Genomic DNA, 19,868 nt, shown 5'->3' on the forward strand with positions numbered 1-19,868 from the left:
AGCCATCGCTGTATACAAAGTGCTGTACAAGGAGCGATTTAACATACAAATCTAAGTAATGCTGCACTTCATCACCGAATTACACATGAATTAACATGTGGATCAATGCATTTTGTGCATGCAGCACACACGCACGCGTTTTAATTCACAGAATTTGATTTTCACTTTAAATTAAGTAACAAACCACCAAAAGTAATTACAGTGAGCAGACTTGTCGGTAGTCCTGCCCCCACAAGGGAAAACCGTGAGGGAGGGGTGGGGGGGTCGCTCGGCTTCACAGTTCACAAATTTTTAGACAACTACTTGACGTTGTAATGGGGGAATGCTGATCATTTACATGAGACAGGACCACCCCCTCAAAACAGGCTCAAATAATCAAGGCTCAATTAAGAGGCTGAACAGTGTGTTATTGATGAATGTTTCTCTGTCATTTTAAATTGTGACATTTAGTTGTAGACTTGTGGTTATGTTTAATTAGCCTTATGAAAACGAGAGAGTCCTGGAAAAATGTGGAGCCCAAAAATGAGTACGAGACCAAGTCATGCCTGATCAAGTCCGAGGCTAGTTTTGGCTGCGACAGGAAGTCAACCCTGAGGCACTGATGGATTGCTGCACTCTTTATCATGGTGGGCTGCGATGTGAATCAGAATTACAACCCTCACAGTGATTAAAGCCACAGCAGCAGCAAATAGTTTTTTCCGGGCGGATGTCTCCAATGAGTCCGGTTTCAAGTTTGACGTAAACTTCTCAAAAAAAATGCACAATCACAGCGCCGGTGTTTTGATGGCAGTGTAGGCAATCAACACTCACATCATTTTCGGTGATAAACACATCTAACATTAAGCTATGAGTAGGCAGAAAACATTTTCGTTATGGCTAGTATTGTTCTTAATGAATTCTTTCATTCATCTACCCATCCGTTTTCCATAGCTCACCTTCATCCCCCTGAAAAGGTTTATACTGCAATTGCCCGTAAATGCTACAATTTGGCAGCATGAAGTTCCTCATTTCACTTCAACTTAGCTAACTAAATGTTAGGAAAGCACTACATTAAGCAATGGCTATGTTAAGTTCCTCAACTCACATCACCATTTTTTTCTCTGTGCCAAGGATGCCACAAGATGATGGCATGACCTTTTCAATTCACTTCAACATAGTAGCATGAAACTTCCAACTCAATTCAATTTACAGTAAATCCTTGGCACGGAGATGCAATTCACAACATGAAGCTCATCAACTCAGTTGAACATAGTCATCATCATCATCATCATTTATTAGCTATATATGTATACACATAACAGAATTCAACAGGTGCGGACGCATGCATAAATTGCTAGGATCAAACATTACATTACTGGACTAGTCAATGCTTAAAATGCTTAAAACACTCTGTGCTTAAATCTTTGTTCAGAAGACGGACTGCATTAGGGAAAAAACTTTCGCGATGGCGACTAGATTTAGTGCCTTGGCAACAGGATGGCAGCAAATCAGTAAAAGAAGCTCCTCAACTCACTTCAACATAGGTGCTTGGCACAGAGATGCCACAAGACGGTGGCAAAGCACTGCATGAAGCTCCTCACTTCGGTCCAACATAGTTCAGTGGCAACTAGATGCCAAAACATGGGGCCTGAAGCTCCTCAACTCGCTTCAACATAGTTCTTTGGTATACATACAAACCCAAATAACCTAATCAAACTATTATGCTCACCGCTAAGCAAACTTGATTTCGCACATTAAATTATTATTTAATTGCTTGCGTGTCGGGGGGCAAGCGCTAATATGCTTACCCGACAGAATTAATAGTTGTATTTAGTGAGCATTACAGGGTGCAATCGCACACATTGCCAGCCGAATTATTCATCGGCTCCCGCACTTGCCTCTCTCCGAGGAGTGTGGCAAGGAAAAGAAATCTAGTTGAGAGCGGGCAATGAGCTACCACCCCCGCCCCCGTGCCTCGTGCCCCACGCCCCCCAGCTGCATCCTGCTTCCACAAGACAAGCTTCATTACCGGAGAAGATAACGTAGACACTCTGGAGAGTCGCCGTGGCATGAGTATCTGAGTGCGCGCACGCTTCATGCCCTCTCGTGTAGAAAGAGAACACAGTCAAAGTTCAGGGGAAAACGTTGCACCCTGTCGTTGGACTCTCTGCAGCATTTGAAGGCGGCAAGTCAGTGAGTGTAGTGGCCCACTTTTAGAGTGTCATTTCTTTCCCCTGAAGCAGGGGCTCTCAAAATTGTAATGTCTTTTCAAGGATGAGCACCAAATCCGAACAATCCCTAAATGTCACAATTTAAAACAGTTCCCGGGTGTCTCAAGAACATGTGTGCGGAAAGCTTTGGTCAAAACAACCACAAGATTAACATTTATAGCTTTTCATCCATATTTGCACTTTGCCAATGTAAACCCTTTTTTTGGGGGGGGGGGGGGGCCTGATCAGCACCCATCCATCAACTGCGAGGCCAGCCTCCCTCAAAAAAGGCACAACTACTTGATACATTTTTAAAAATTGTGACGTGATTGATGTATTTTATCCTCAAAATAATTAAACTATATTCTCAAAAAAACAACAGAAAATCTAGCTCTAAGGACGTTCTTCCTGTCATAGTAAACCTGCTCTAAAAAGACAATATATCAAATATATATATATATATAAAAAGACAATCAATAATAAACACAATGTGTCTCAAATAACCAAATCCTAAAATGCAGCTGTGACATCCGAGTTATTTAAAAAGAGGACTCACGTTGACATTGAACTGATGATGATGATGATGATGAATCATTTCGACATCCAGAAGTGATTTCAGTCAGTTTAACTACTAATAATGGAATCACTGCGGAAGGACTTGAATAAACGCAGTGCGGTTGTCCCTTCGGACCGCTTCCCCAAAGCCCTTTTCATCTTGGGTAAACCTACATAGCATGAGAAAAAAAAAAGTTTGCGAAGCAACTCAACAATCAAAGAAGTCACCTTGGGGAAATTCAATTAAATAGGAGAGACTTCCTTGTTTGGAGGCTGACTTCACTGAGGGGGCTTCACATCATTATGCACCTATGGGACTTAATAGTTTTTGTGACTAAATCAGTAAACTGTACTGGCAGTATTATGTTAGAATGGCCAAATGCAAGCCAAAGTCTCAATCCCATGAGTTCTTCTCTTTGCATATAAAACGACTTGCTCCAAGCAGCCAATGAATGAGGCATCGCCACTCATTATTCCACTTTGCCACGTCTTATGTGGCAGGCACATGGACATACGATTCAGGGATCAAAGTTGCATCGACTCTATGTATCTGCAATCTTCTCTCTGTTCCGTCTCCCACTCCTTCCTTTGTCAGCTTGTGCAAGATGTTGCCCTGAGGCGCCGTTATCAGCTCACTGCATCCTTATCTCTCCGTTCGTAATCACTGTGGTCCCACCTTCTCTTTGTATTCTCCATATTCCCTTAACAATACCTTTATTTTGAAAAGAACAAAAATCAGGCAAACAGAGGAACTTTTTTTTTATTTGACATTATTCCATGATATTGGGCGGCCCGGGAGTCCAGTGGTTAGCACGTCGGCTTCACAGTGCAGAGGTACCGGGTTCGATTCCAGCTACGGCCTCCCTGTGTGGAGTTTGCATGTTCTCCCCGGGCCTGCGTGGGTTTTCTCCGGGTGCTCCGGTTTCCTCCCACATTCCAAAAACATGCATGGCTGGCTGATTGGACGCTCTAAATTGTCCCGAGGTGTGAGTGTGAGCGTGGATGGTTGTTCGTCTCTGTGTGCCCTGCGATTGGCTGGCAACTGATTCAGGGTGTCCCCCGCCTACTGCCCAAAGACGGCTGGGATAGGCTCCAGCACCCCCCGCGACCCTAGTGAGGATCAAGCGGTTCGGAAAATGGATGGATGGATGGATGGATTATTCCATGATAGTCCTTTGAGTCCTCTCTTAGATTGACTTAAGCATGCTGCGGTATGCTTAATGTATGACTTTTTGCCTCGATGATGTGACCGGGACAGGTTTGCATCCTTTATTTTGTCAACCATGCAAAACGCCATTAGATGTAACATTGGCTTTTATGAAAGTCTTGCGGAAAGAAGTGTTCTCTGTGAAATCAATGGTGAGGTCGCGGCTTTTATATGAAGTGGAGCGTACAGGTCAGTCTCAGAGCAGCAGTCATGCACTCTTAAAAAGTGCTATATGTCCTTCTAATGATTAGAAGACTCACAACAGTGATGGACAATTTTGTCGACGTTGGGGTAGATTGTAAACTGTACGGTTGATTGCTCACAAGATGCTGCAACCTGGAAGCTATTTCAAGCAGAAAGGCTGAGGCCAAAACAAAAGTAAAACGCCATTTTATTTCACAAATATCAGGCGAGTGCGGAGCGTGGAAAATACAAAAAAAATAATAGCAGGAAGCCTCTTTTTTCAGAGAATTATTCACTATTGGCCAATTTTTTTTTTTTAATCTACCTGTTACTGGATTGCGCAACAAAATTGAATGTGCCACATTGCAACAAAGTTTCACTGTCATCAGCAACAGACAGTAAATATCACATCATCTTCATCGTCATCATCTCAGGATGTCCGGTTCCGGATCATCGGGAATTGAGCCCGCGAGAAAGAGCGAGAGGGCGAGAGAGAGAGAAAGAGAAATAAGTGTGAAATTCTTGTCCAGATTCCAGGAATAAGATATTAGACATCAGTCATCTTCCTCCCCCGTACATGTAATAAAATGATGGGACATGATGGAAGTGACTACAACAGTGACTGCAACCTCCTCCTGAGAATAGTGCAATCAAACTGCAAATTAAAGTAACGCTATTGTATAGCGAGCGCAAAGTGGAGTGATTCTTTTAATGCAATCCTTGCTAGAAAAATTAACACACAAAGATTTAAGCCAGTAAACGAGACAAAATAGATCGAAAGAAATTATAAGAATAGGCAAATTAACTTGGGCACAAGTGAAGAGTGTCGTAATGTCGCAGATGAAATTGCCAATCAAAATGCCATGGGTCATATGATCTTTTACTGCCAAAAATACATTTTCTCAGTTTCCCGTGGCAGCATATTGTTATATAGCCTACGTGAAGGTCAATTGGCAGGTGTGCAGTCATGAGTTGTAGACTGTAATTTACAGTTCTCGGGCCTAGAGTTGAGAATTAGCATTATCTATAACCTCTTTATGCGTCACATTCGCTGCAGCCTGAACATATCTATATTTTACATTATTATTGTTGTTATTATTGTGATATTCAGTGCAATTCAGTCAAATTTGCTCGTTGCTTGGTCTGCAGCGGTCCAAGCAGCTAACAAAAGTTAGCACAAAAAAGCTATCTGATGCTGCGCTAAAGTGAAATGAGTGTTAAATGTGGTTTGAATGTATCCAATGTGCCAAAATAATGAAATGACTGTTTCACACAGATTTATTTGTATGTATCTTTGTTATGCTTATAGGGTAGGATGCCCGCTAACCTTGTGCTAACTGTGCTAACCACTGCCAAGGACCTGATGTCTCGGGGTGCTACAAATCACCAAGTTATCTCCCCACTACACCTGCACCTCCTTCTTTCACCCTTGGGTCCTTGACATCCCAGAGTTCAGTGGGAACAACGAGGCTAAAACGCATGAATTATGTTGACATTTTCAAAAGAATGTCACATAGGTTCTCACTCAGGCAACTGTCCTTTTATTTGGAGCAATGATATTATGCATTGATTTTCTGACGGGGGATCGATTGTGTTGCAATATTGTACCCTGCCTACTGCCCGAAGACGGCTGGGATAGGCTCCATCACTCTCCGCGACCCTTGGAAGGGTCAGCGGAGCAGAAAATGGATGGATGGATAGATGTGTCTTGTCATATTTGTTGAATTCATTTAGCCCTTCTTTCTAAAACTGTTTAGTTAAAATGCATCTATTCATCTTTCTCATTAAATCAATGGTTCATTGATTTATTGTAGATTATTATTATTATTATGAAGCCAAAGGAGATGAGGAATTAAAAAAATTCAGACATATAGTATGCATTATTTTTTTATTTATTTATGTTGGCACATTATTTGTGGGATGTTAAAATATACATATTTTAATGAAAATAATGCCAGACCTGATTATAATTAAGTTATTTTACTAATCAGATGAATACGGTGAATTTCTCAATTTACAAGGATAAAGACAAAATATTACCAGTATTAATTTGTATTTGTGCAAGAATTTGCTGAAATAATATTCTAATGAAGTCAAAATATTGAGGAAAAAAGTCACAATTTTGCTAAACTAGCAGTCACAATGTTATTAGACTCTTATGAAAATTAACACAAAATATTACAAAGACAACATCTTCATTTTACTAGAACAAAGACAGAATATTACAAGTCGAAAATGCTTAATTTTAGGTCAAAGGTCATAATTTTACATTACCAAAGTCAAAACTAGGATTGCTTTTTTTAAGACTGAAGATAAATTCACACTTCTTTTATGTCTTGCCGAAAGAGCCATTTAAATACATTCAACATCACATTGCACACTCAATCTGCAAATTTGGATCAAAAGTCGATGCATGCCTGTCCAGATGGCAGGTCTTTGTAATATATATATATTTTTTAAAGCTGACAGATACATTTCAAAACGGTTTGAAGTCGAGTAATTTTTTTTTTTTTTTTTTAAGAGAGAAGGTTACTTGAATTTTATGAAGCACATCTAGTGCAAATCATTTTTCTGCCTTTCAGTGGTTACCGGAATATGAATTGTCCTTGTCGATCTTCATATCCTTTATTCACTTTCTAAACTCTTTATGAGGCTGTGCTTTGAACTTTATGAGCCTGATTCATTCAAAAAGCAGAACAAATCACAATCACCGTTCATCACAGCCTGACGCAAGCAGACAGTCGGTGTCCTAAAAGCGAACCAGAAAATAAAAAAAAGATCCTTGTTTTTTTTTTTCAGTATAATGCACATACAAAGATTTAGAGACTCTCCAACCCACAGGAAATTGTATTAGAATGTTAGCTCAGCATGAAGAGCTAGCCTGACTCTTTGTAATGCTGAAAGGAAAAAAAAAAAGACCTGCGAGTTTCATAAAGCTCGCTAATTAAAATGATCTATGTTTTATGTGGAAAGCAAAGTGTCTTTATGATGAGGCATCCATCTTATGACAGACTGCAGAGCACGATGGCAGTTCATGTGATGGCACGCTCGTTTTTTGTTTTAAGTGCTGGGGGTTGCGCGGGAACCCACCTTTTCCTTGATGGACCTGTCAAGGTTCATAAATTTCACCATGAGAGAAAAGGGAAGACTTGGTCGGGCGCAAATGATTGTCTTGTCACTGCAGTGGCCAAAGTGAAATACAGCTTATTAAAGGATAAAACTGTCCAATTATAAGGATTTGCTCGTAGTCTGTCCCTCTTCCATACATCGATATACTAAAACTGGATTAATTTGCTCACTGTAAGTGATGCCAATAAATAATGTACAGAAGAAGAAAAATACACCCTCCCCTCCAAAAGTATTGGGACAGTGTGGCGACGAAGTGAATCATTAATCGAAAAGTCAAGAGTTCGTTAGTCCTCTCTGTGATTTAATATGGGTGAAATGTTCCATGATGAAAGGAAATCCACAATACAGAGAACCCCCCAACACACCTTATAGATACTCATCAAAACAAACTTAAAACATATTTAACTCAGCACACTTCTCAAAGTACTCCTTAGAGTCCTGTTCTAACACTCTCAAGAAAGTTTTCACTTTCACTCGCGAGCCAAAATTTGACAAACAAGCGTTAGCTGGTGGCAGCAAATTCAACTGAACAATTTTTCAAAAAGAACTGAAGGATTGTTGCCACTCCCAGTTGAACTTTGCTGTCCAACTCAACATAAAACAACGAAGTACATATTGTGTATATAAAATAACCACATAACTTTGCCTTAACTAAATGTCCACTAGCTTAATGCTAACATACGACTTGTTCGCAAAACTAGCATGAATTGATGCAGCAACATACAATACTCACGGGCAAAATAGCAACTTACTTCGCAGTTGCAACTGCTAGTTTTATCCTAGGCAATATTATACTGTCCCCTGGTGACCAAAGTGTGAATACGAAACGTAGCATACACTCAGCCTAATCCTGATTAATTTAGTTGTCGTGAGACGTCCACATTCGCGCGTTTAGTTATTGCTTGCAAGATCACTTGCAAGGCATCTCTAGGAAAGGATACTCAATCGCACCTTGGAGTCCTGTCTCTTCCTATCTGTGCTCTGACCGGCACACCATCTTGTTTATTTACAGAATCAGCCTTACAATATGGGCAATTAATGATTACATTAAATAAATAAAATACAACCATTCGACTACCATCCCTATGTTACATAATGTATTATGACATCATGTCAGATTTATGACGATGTATTCTTAGGAAGAAGACAAAATTGGGGCGGCACTTCTGTAAGTCAAAATGAATAATGAATCGAAGGAAAGAATCCATTTGTAACCTAAATTAATATTTGTGGGCAGTGATAACACGCCAATAATATCATTAGTTGTAATAAATGGCATCAGTTATTCATCCACTCATCTGTGCTTATTTTTTCAGTTTGAGACATTATTAGTGACGCTGGCAGCTTTATTATGCAGGCCATAATCTCAGTGCGAGCACAGGTACTGTGTCGTTTGAGGCAGATGGATGTGTTCATGCACAGGATGTTATCAATTTGATGCATTCAACTAATCAAATCGGCTGAAAAATCGATAAGCCACGAGAGGAGTACTATCGATCTTATCATCTGTATTCCATGACATTTGTACTGAATGTCAAAGCGTTCAAACCTCGGCTGGATTTTACTGGATTGGGATGATCCATTAGTTAATGGCGAATAGTAATATAAGTGTCACGTTGAGAATAAAAAATGGCCGACCTGCTGCCTGCTATGTAAATGTCACACTCGAAAACCACGAGGTATGTCACCGGAGACGCTTTGACCGTCACAAAGTGCCAAAGAGCCCCTCCGTGATTGAGAGACCCATTGAGATCCCATCACAGGGACTCTTTTCTCGCTAGTGAAATCAGCAATAGGCTGCGAGTAAAGTGCAAATGGTTGGAAATTACACAGCTGCCAGCCTTCCCCCACCGCTTAAAAATTTCACGCGAGCACTTTCTGCTGAAAAGAAACCAGAGGACACAGAAAACGTTTTCTTTGAATGAAGGGGGTAAAACGTTTTTTTTTTTTTTTAATGGTCCCAATTTTGTGAATTTTTACAACAGGGACACTTAACTGTGAAAAAAAAATCACTTGTAAGGAGTGAAGATATATGACAAAAAGTATCTCACAGCTCATCTTCTTCTTTGGACTTGGTCTTGTGACCTTCATAATGCAAGCTTGAGGGCAGTTTGATGTCAGTTTCAGTTGACAGCAGAGGGCAGTATAAGGCCAAAATGGCAGCCCCCCTGAGATGGTGGAAAATGATAGATTTATCCATTGAATTACACTGGTTACTGGTAATCATTTATGCAATTTACCTGTTCTCCATTATTTTTTTAAACACTGATTCTGAATCTGCCAGTTTTTTCCACTAGCACATCAAGTTCTATTCATATTTCAAATAATAATATTCATTCATTCATTCATCTTCCGAGCCGCTTGATCCTCACTAGGGTCGCGGGGGGTGCTGGAGCCTATCCCAGCTGTCTTCGGGCAGTAGGCGGGGGACACCCTGAATCGGTTGCCAGCCAATCACAGGGCACACAGAGACGAACAACCATCCACGCTCACACTCACACCTAGGGACAATTTAGAGTGTTCAAACAGCCTGCCACGCATGTTTTTGGAATGTGGGAGGAAACCGGAGCACCAGGAGAAAACCCACGCAGGCCCGGGGAGAACATGCAAACTCCACACAGGGAGGCCGGAGCTGGAATCGAACCTGGTACCTCTGCACTGTGAAGCCAACGTGCTAACCACTGGACTACCGGGCCGCCCCTCAAATAATAATATATTTAGTAATATTTATGAGTTAAGGGTTAAGTTTAGAAACATTGATTTTTTCTGAATCATCAAATTACAATGCATGGTAAAATCCGTATGGCGCAAGGTCAGCCTTAAAAGCAAAAAAAATAAAAAAATGGGAGGACAATACATTACATACAGTCATATTTTGAAATACAATAATTATAAAAGTTTGAAATACAAAACTGTAAGTTTAAAACAATGAAAAAAAAATCTACCAATAAATGTTTTCTATCAAAAATAATAAATAAATAAATAACAGGGATGGCTATTTCTCTCCTCTACAAATCTAAATTAAATATTGAAAAAAAAATCCACAGAGATAAATCAATGGGTGTCGAACCATGGGTCCTCTTTCGTTTGAAATGAAAAACACATTTAACATAATGATTGTGATTATTCATATTTTTAATCATTGTTCTTACAATTTATTTAGAGTTCCAAATAGCTCAATTTCATAGTTGGAAAATGTCACGTAGCATGAATGGCTTATTATGTGTCATCACCAGCTACAATTACAAAGCACTCCGCTTTCCATTCACAGAAGCACAAAATAGCATTCATGATGTTTGGGGCCCATTTTCGACTACCTGCTTGGACTACAGTACCTGTAGACTATATTTTTTTCGATGGAGGAGGAGAACAGTGACATTCTTTGAACCAAGCCCGCTTATTTACCGCCTTGGCCCCATTTGGCAACATCAGACGCCTCCCTTGGCCTTCCCCCCCTCAGGCACAAGCTGCCCTTCTCTGCACCACGCTGGCATTCAAAAGCCATTACACCACCAAGGTCAGCACTTAGCTTACATTTTCACAGCTTCGGGAAGCTTGCTCTTTTTCTCTTCTGTTTTTTTTTTTGAAAGGTTTTTGCAAGCCCTGAATTGCTCATTAACTAAGGGGAAAGCAGGGGTGTGCAAACAGTTTCTTCCGAAAGCCGCATCCGGATAATTTCAAAGGATCCCAGGGCCACTTTTCTTCTTCACCTTGGATTTATCTAACTAAAACCACTCAATTAGCAACAGTAAAGTAATACAATGCAATCATATATCGTTTGTGTATACAATATTCAGGGAACCCCAAAAGTTACGGTTAGACTTCCTTTGTACTCTTAATTTAGACTATAGGCCATCGGTTTTTCACAACTTAGACTTTGCGGGTGGGGGGCGGGGGGGGGGGGGTTGACAGCATTTTACGGATCTTCTGGGCCCATGCGGTGCCCACAAAAATATACCCCCCCACCCCCCGTCTTCAGCAGCAGCCAATCACACATCAACATACAAAACCAAAACAGAAGCAAGCTGTGCAGAACAGACTAATACTGAGCAGAAAGCAGTGCAAAGAAATGCCATTTGTGGTATTTGCTTCTCAGAATCAACTTTTTTAATAGTGTACATACATGTACAGTATAAGTGAACGGTCCTTCAGCACTCACACAATAAAATTAATGAGTATATGTATTGGTGTGATCGGATGAATGTAGTGAGTAGGCTAAGACGCGTTCATTCAACTACACCGACATTAATTGCAAACATTAATTTCAGTGAGCTTTTCAGAATCACTTCAGGCTTGAGGAACGATGGCAGAAGGGGAACAAATTACTTTGGAATTCTACAGAATGTTCCTCTTATGGATGACAGAGAGCAATGGGGAACACATCTGCCTTTAATTACATCCCCACCCGATCGCATTTAAAAACGTGCTTATCACATCTACTTAAAAAAAAAAATCTGTCAATTCTTCTTGCCTCCTACATGCCACAAGATAATTACAGTCACCATATTGCCTTAACATGAACGCAGAGTTTGCTATAGGGATGACCGTCGATGCCGTGTGCGGTCACGACCTTCAAAGTAATATGTTTATAGACTACTTCTACAAGCGCCATTCATCAGGTAATATTAATAAGGCACAAAAAATTCTGATTGTCCCCTCCGTGAGTCGTCACCTTACCGTGGTGGAGGGGTTTGTGTGTCCCAATGATCCTAGGAGCCAAGTTGTCTGGGGCGTTATGCCCCTGGCAGGGTCACCCATGGCAAACAGGTTCTAGTTGAGGGGCCAGACAAAGCACGGCTCAAAGACCCCTTACGATGAGAAAAATATATGGACCAAGGTTTTCCTTGTCCGGACACGGGTCACCGGGGCCCCCCTCTGGAGCAAGGCCTGGAGGTGGGGCTCGTTGGCAAGCGCCTGGTGGCCGGCCCTACACCCATGGGGCCCGGCCGGGCACAGCCCGAAGAGGCAACGTGGGTCCCCCTTCCCATGGGCTCACCACCCATGAGAGGGGCCAAAGGGGTCGGGTGCATTGTGAGCTGGGCGGCAGCCAAAGGCCGATCCTCGGCTGCAGAGGCTAGCTCTTGGGACATGGAATGTCACCTCTCTGGCAAGGAAGGAGACCTTCTCTCGAGAGGGGTTGGACTCTCTTCCACTCTGCAGTTGCTCACAGTGAGAGGCGCAGAGCAGGTGTGGGCATACTCATTGGCCCCCGGCCCAGTGCCTGTACATTGGGGTTCACACCGGTAGACAAGAGGGTTGCCTTCCTCTGCCCTCGTGTGGGTGGACGGGTCCTGTCTGTTGTTTGTGCATATGCACCAAACAACAGCTCAGCATACCCACCCTTTTTGGAGTCCTTGGAGGGTGTGCTGGAGAGTACTCCTGCTGGGGACTCCCTTGACCTGCTGGGGGACTTCAATGCTCACGTGGGCAATGACAGTGAGACCTGTAGGGGCGTGATTGGGAGGAACGGCCCTCCCGATCAGAACTCGAGTGGTGTTTTGTTATTGGACTTCTGTGCTCGCCACGGATTGTCCTTAACGAACACCTTGTTCAAACATAAGGGTGTCCATATGTACACTTGGCACCAGGACACCCTAGGCCGCAGTTCGATGATCGACTTTGTAGTTGTATCATTCGAGGCTTCGAGGAAATTCTGGTCGACCATCCGACGTCTCAGGAGGGGGAAGCAGTGCACCACTAACACTGTGTACAGCGGGGATGGGGCGCTGCTGACTTCGACTCGGGACGTTGTGAACCGGTGGGCAGAGTACTTTGAAGACTTCCTCAACTCCACCAACACGCCTTCCTTGGAGGAAGCAGAGCCTGGGGACTCTGAGGTGTGCTCTCCCATCTCTGTGGTTGGAGTCACCGATGTGGTTTAAAAGCTCCTCGGTGGCAAGGCCCCAGGGGTGGATGAGATCCGCCCGGAGTTCCTCAAGGCTCTGGATGTTGTGGAGCTGTCCTGGTTGACACGCCTCTGCAACACCGCGTGGTCAACAGGGAGAGTGCCTCTGGATTGACAGACCGGGGTGGTAGTCACTCTTTTTAAAAAAGGGGGACCGGCGGGTGTATTCCAACTACAGAGGGATCACACTCCTCAGCCTCCCTGGTAAGGTCTATTCAGGGGTGCTGGAGAGGAGGGTCCATCAGGAAGTCGAGCCTCAGATTGCGGAGGAGCAGTGTGGTTTTCCTCCCAGCCGTGGAACAGTGGACCAGCTCTACACCCTTAGCAGGGTCCTCGAGGGTATGTGGGAATTCGCCCAACCAATCTACATGTGTTTTGTAGACTTGGAGAAGGCATTTGACCGTGTCCCTCGGAGAGTTCTGTGGGGGGTGCTTCGTGAGTATGGGGTACCGAACCCCCTTATACGGACTGTTCGGTCACTATACCACCAATGTCAGAGTTTGGTTTGCATTGCCGGCAGTAAGTCGGAATCGCGTCCAGTGGGGGTAGGACTCCGCCAAGGCTGCCCTTTGTCGCCGATTCTGTTCATAACCTTTATGGACAGAATTTCTAGGCGCAGCCGAAGCGTTGAGGGGGTCCGTTTTGGGGGCCTCAGTATTGCATCCCTGCTTTTTGCAGATTATGTGGTGCTGTTGGCTCCTTCAAACAGGGCTCTCCAACTCTCACTGGAGTGTTTCGCAGCCGAGTGTGAAGCGGTTGGGATGAAGATCAGCACCTCAAAATCAGAAACCATGGTCCCCAGTCGGAAAAGGGTAGAGTGCCCCCACCGGGTCGGGGAGAAGATCTTGCCCCAAATGGAGGAGTTCAAGTATCTTGGGGTCTTGTTCACGAGTGGGGGCAGGAGGGAGCGGGAGATCGAAAGGCGGATCGGTGCAGCATCTGCTGTGATGCGGACGTTGTATCGGTCTGTCGTGGTGAAGAAGGAGCTGAGCCAAAGGGCGAAGCTCTCAATTTACCGTTCGATCTACGCTCCAACCCTCATCTATGGTCACGAGCTATGGGTCGTGACCGAAAGAACGAGATCCCGGTTACAAGTGGCCGAAATGAGTTTTCTCCGCAGGGTGTCCGGGCTCTCCCTTAGAGATAAGGTGAGAAGCTCGGTCATCCGGAAGGGGCTCAGAGTCGAGCCGCTTCTCCTCCACATCGAGAGGAGCCAGATGAGGTGGCTTGGGCATCTGATTCGGATGCCTCCTGAGCGCCTCCCTGGTGAGGTGTTCCAGGCATGTCCCACCGGGAGCAGACCCCGAGGAAGACCCAGGACACGCTGGAGAGACTATGTCACCCAGCTGGCCTGGGGACGTCTCGGGATCCCCCGGGGATAGCTGGAAGAAGTAGCTAGGGAGAGGGAAGTCTGGGCTTCCCTGCTAAAGCTGTTGCCCCCGCGACCCGGCCCCGGATAAGCAGTAGATGATGGATGGAAAGTCTGATTGTTTTTTTTTTTCTTGAATCGGTTATTCAGCTCTTCCAACAAAAACGGCAGCAAAAAGCGCCACACGTTAGCTATAGCCAATACGCCAGTGGCAGCACTGACAAAACAAATTAAACGAATGAAGCTCGTTTTAAGGTTTCACTTTCACAGAGCAAGTTGGACAATTAGTCCAGCAACCGTCAAGCTGTGTCATGCTATTTAGAGCGTCACAACCAGAAATCCAAAGCCAAGCCGATTGATCCGACGACTGTGGACCCGTTAGCCATGTTATCATGTTGGCCGAAGTGTCCACTCCTGTTTGTACACTTAATCACGCACGGCGCTGGGATTGAGAAAATAATTGCTAAATATATTTTCTCGAATTAAATAAAATGCTCGAAAAGCTTTCAGGCAGTGGTTCTTAACCTTGTTTGAGGTACCGAACCCAACCAGTTCATATGCACATTCACCGAACCCTTCATCAGTGAAAAACAAAAATATGACTTTTTACAAATTCAAGACATAAAAAAACATTTATTAAAAACAGAAAAAAAGTAAATAACATTTTGAGACATGAGTACACATTTTTTTTATTTTACAACATACTGTCAGAACAGTCACACGTCGATTACTGAGTGAACTAAATTTCCCGCAGCACTGATTGGACAGGCAATGTAATGTGATGTGATCATCTGCAGCCAGTGATGGCCAAGCGGGTGTGTCATAACTAATTGACACGTTGAGTCGAGTATGTCTTAATGTCCATGGCAGAGGCTCAGTCGAACCCCTCAGACGGATTCACCAAACCCCTGGGGTTCGATCGAACCCAGGTTAAGAGCCTTAGGGACTACACATTGCTTTAGGGACTACAAATTATTCTGACGGGGCCAGAGGACATCTTAGCTCCGGTGAAGCACTGTCCTTGCATCTAATCTGACATGAATGTATCATTAATGTGCCATTTAATTACATTAGGCATCCATTCATCAATTTTCTACTCCGCTTAAACCCACAAGGGTCACAAACGCCAAACAGGAAGGTTGGGGCTTGGAACTGTGAGGCGGACGTGTTAACCAGTCGCCCCCCGTTCGGACCAACATTCAGCATTCATACTTGAAATAAAATGTTATGAGTTAGTGAAGTGCATTCATTTTGTCGGTGCATTTGACAATAAGACAATAGGAATGGGTGTCGAATCCTGTTGTGTCACTGCAGTGTAGGTGTTTCCAGTTGCATCGTTGAAACCGACCCATATCGGCGATCACTCGGGGTCCAGACTCGTGACCACACAGCAACATCTAGTACGAGTACTCTCTAGTACGTGGTCCTATACATTGTCGTTACAGTGTCAAAAGCAGTCCTCATATATAGATATGCACTTTTTTTTTAAAGTGACACGTCATCCTAATGATAATTTATTGCAAATGATTTTGTGGACACCCAAATTTCAACTCTCTGTGGACGAGTTTGAGAGGAAATGACATTCTGCATCCAGACACCGGTGAGCAATAGGAAGCAGAGACATTCCAAAGAGGCACTCACTTGCAAAGAAAACAGACACCCACAGGAGGAGACCCGTCTCTCTATCACACGACTCCCAAGCAACTCGCTTTTCAATTTCTAGCCTCTCGGCATCTTGGGAATGCTTTCTCACACGCTCTCTCGCTCCATCTCTGTAGGGTGTCTGCTTGGCCGCTCGCCCTCATTGTATCGAGTGGAGCTGTGAGGACTGGCCAGGAGAAATCAATAACCATGTGATGCTGTCGCCAATCATCCACAATCCACTTTGACCATAGGACTGGGCTTTATTCCTGTGTGGGGATGGCCATTTTCATCACTGTCTTTGGAGGAGCATTAACAATCATTTCATAGTCATTCATTGTAATTTTCATCATTGCAGAATGTTCTGGGCTACCGTTTCCGGAATATTTAGTTGAAATCGGAATCGTGGAACAGCAGGCTGTCAACTTAAGTACTATGACAGGTTGTTCTGAAGAGACAGTGGAGGTGCTGCAATGTCACAGGCTGTTTAGTTTTTTTGTATGTGGGTGTGTTTAAAATATTTTACAAAATTGTTTAGGTAACTGCGGTAATACTTGAATTTCCCCTCTGGAGATCAATCAAGAGTTAACTGGCTGCACATTAGCGGTGTTCAGTGCTGGCATCAGTTGAGGCCTTTGGCAGATCACCTAAGAATTAGCTTTTGTTTACTGTATTTCATTTGCGTTTGTTCAATTAAGCCGTTGGAAAAGAATCAATGGTTGTGTCTCTTTGGCAGGTATGCAACGCTAACTAGCAACGGTCGGCTAAGCTAAGTAGCTAACAATGTTTACTTCACCCCATGTGCAGTTGTGTGACTGAGTCGGTTGTTCTTTGCAATTTTCAAATTGCATTGTCGTTTGTTTTCATAAGTATGAAATGATCGCAAACTTTGGAAATTCTATCCATATTGAAGAAAAAAAAAAGATGTAACCGTAATGGAGCAAATGTTGCACATCGCTGCCTTCCTCTACTGACTTTTGCACCTGCGTTTCCTTTTCCTCCTTGCCCATTCAATCTTTTCAGAGACTTTGTGATGCTTCACATGGAGGTGCATTGTACATTTAACATCAATCGGAGTTAAAATGATAAATTCTAAATATTAAATATAATGATAAATCAGAACTAAGTTGATAAATAGAGAAAAGTATTGAAATATCCATCATGAATACAAGAGAAATTTGACACAAGAGTGCCAGGGTGTAGATGTATATAATCCCGATACAAACCAAAAGTTGTAAAAATATCACGATTAAGGGTAAAGTATGAGCCTTAATGGCGACTTCTTTCTTCTTACTTTCTTTCTTTTCAGATTCATGTAAAAATGATTTATTAGATATAAACACTTAACGGGGTAGGACTAGATACGTTTTTTACTTCTTCCTACTCCCTTGAACATAATAACCGTGTTGAATGAAGACTGATTTCTTACTTTTTTTTTACTCTTTTATTTACCTTATTTTCTGTCAAATTATTACTGTATATGTTTTATGTTCAATAAACAAACCAAACCAAACATGCATCTACCAAACTGTTTCTGCTCATGTAAATGTGCATCTCGCAATAAGTACAAAGATCTGTTTGCAGCCCCTTTCAGCAGCAGGGTGGGCTGCCATGCATGTGAGTTATGGTGTGATGTCAGCTCCAATTAGTCAGCTTGGCCCCAGGCTCATTACTCACAGTCCTGTCGGAGCTCAGATACACCCTCCAAAAATCTCAGCTTCATCTACAGGGAATTGGGAATGCTCCGATACTTGCACAAGGACAAACTTACTCTTTAAACATATGCTGTTGCCTTGCTAACGAATTAGTATGCCCAAACTGAATGACGCAAATTCAATGTGATAAATTTGTTGACATGAACTGCACTTTTTCAGGGGAGAGGTGGGAATGAGGATCCATTAGCAACAAACTTAGCAATATTATATATATATATTATATATATATATATATATATATATACATATACTGTATATTTTTAAGTTCTTTTTGCCAAAGTCTCTTCAAGGAAAAGATAAACACAGGAGAGAGCAAGAGAATCGAGTAAAGTCAAAGAAGTCAACGAGTTAGCGCAACGTGTCTCAGGCGCTCGAGCTCAATATTTCATCATTTAAAAAAATAAAATAAAAGTCTTTGACTTTGCCGCTTCTGTCTCCCAGTGTATTCAGTCGGAATATAAAATACCTGAAATAACAGGAGCGCCTCTTGATGAGCTCATTTCTTCTGCCATGTGTTAAAACTCAAAAGCAATTTAACACAATTAATCCATCTTCTCTTGTCGAGTAGGACGAGGCGAGCAACCTTTTTAAGTGGGAGGTTAAAACGGTTTATGATGTTTAAAAGAATAATAATAAAAGAGTTTTTTTAATGACTGATCCACTTGGAGTGGGTGTCCCATATTGTTTGATAAAATAAAAAAATTGGGACATTGAAAATTAAAAATTAATGCTAAATTAAACTGCTGATTTTAAAAAGTTCAAAAATACAACAAAATATAACAAAAATAAAAACACTGAAAATTCAAAACAAATAAATTAGTTACAGGTCAGTTAAACATGAATTAGTATCTACACACACACACACACACACACACACAAGTGTGGGAGCTTGGTCAATATGCATTTCGAGCGCCAGCTACTCATCTACTTAGGAAACAAAATGTGAATTTCAATAGAACATCTCAACTTTTTGGGGTGAAATGGGGAAGTCTCAAAGGCACATTGTCAAATGTTATTCTTAGAATATACAGTAAGACGTCTTTTCATTTCCTTCGTAAATGTGAACTTTTTGTCCGACTTGATGCGATGTTTCTGATGGATCTAAACACAAGCCGGCAGGAAAGAGTCACATGGCTCCTGGTGTGAAGTCTTCCATAAGCCATGTGGGATGTCAAGCGTCGAAAAAAACTTTCATTTTCATTCAGAAGCTTCCTGCAGCGGCAGGAACTGTATAATTACCACATGAGGAACGGATGCGGCACAGTACACGTTTATAAAGTCAATTGCTGCAGTTTGAATGCACAGTCCTGCTTGAGCTTCGTCGGGCTTTTAAGAGGCAACCCAAAACACTGAAAGTTACGTTTTTAACAAGCAATTGTGTCAGTGGTTTAGTCCGATTGAACCAAAGTCCCAATACAGTGAATTAACATTAGTCCAAAAAATGAACAAACAGTACACCATTCAATGTCCATATGTTCAATGGCTATAAATTAAGGGCTAAATCCCACAGGGAGTACACAGTCATACATTTCAGAATGAGTCACTATGTCAATGTTCTCAGGCTGAGAGCCAAAAGAAATCTAAAAATAACAATAAAAATGGACCACCGGGCACCATCATTTCCTCATGTTAAAATATATATATATATATATATATATACACCTGTATATATATACAGTATATATATATACACTTGCGCTCTGCAGGTGACACAGTCCAACCGGCATCAGTTACCAATGTTCAGGTTGGACGCAAAATAAGAGCACCAATACAGAAATCAAACGTGGGGGATGGATATGAAACGAGTTTACAAGTTTACAACTGTGGTAAGATGACGCAAAAGGTCAGCATAACAGTAGAAAATTGGAAAGGTCAATGAAAAAAAACAAACAGATTGCGTTTAACCACCAGGTGTTATACTGTAGGTCAGTTCTGAACAGTGTACTGGTCTTTCGGTTCTCATTGCTGCTACAAA

The 19,868-nt window shown here is 42.4% G+C and overlaps 1 protein-coding gene across 2 annotated transcripts in view; it reads right to left on the reverse strand.

Moving 5' to 3' along the window:
* drp2 (dystrophin related protein 2) overlaps positions 1 to 19,868 on the reverse strand; it is a 156,396-nt gene that overhangs the window by 118,980 nt on the left and 17,548 nt on the right. Inside the window, exon 1 of one of the 2 annotated variants that reach the window (XM_052087431.1) lies at positions 9,315 to 9,438. The exons of the other annotated variant lie outside the window; for it this stretch is intronic. The gene's annotated coding sequence lies outside the window, so the exon portion shown is untranslated. Of the gene's footprint in view, positions 1 to 9,314; positions 9,439 to 19,868 lie in introns of those variants that run through there. 2 annotated transcript variants of the gene reach the window in all.

The sequence above is a fragment of the Hippocampus zosterae genome, chromosome 1 (assembly GCF_025434085.1).
Source record: "Hippocampus zosterae strain Florida chromosome 1, ASM2543408v3, whole genome shotgun sequence".
Lineage (NCBI taxonomy): Eukaryota > Metazoa > Chordata > Actinopteri > Syngnathiformes > Syngnathidae > Hippocampus > Hippocampus zosterae.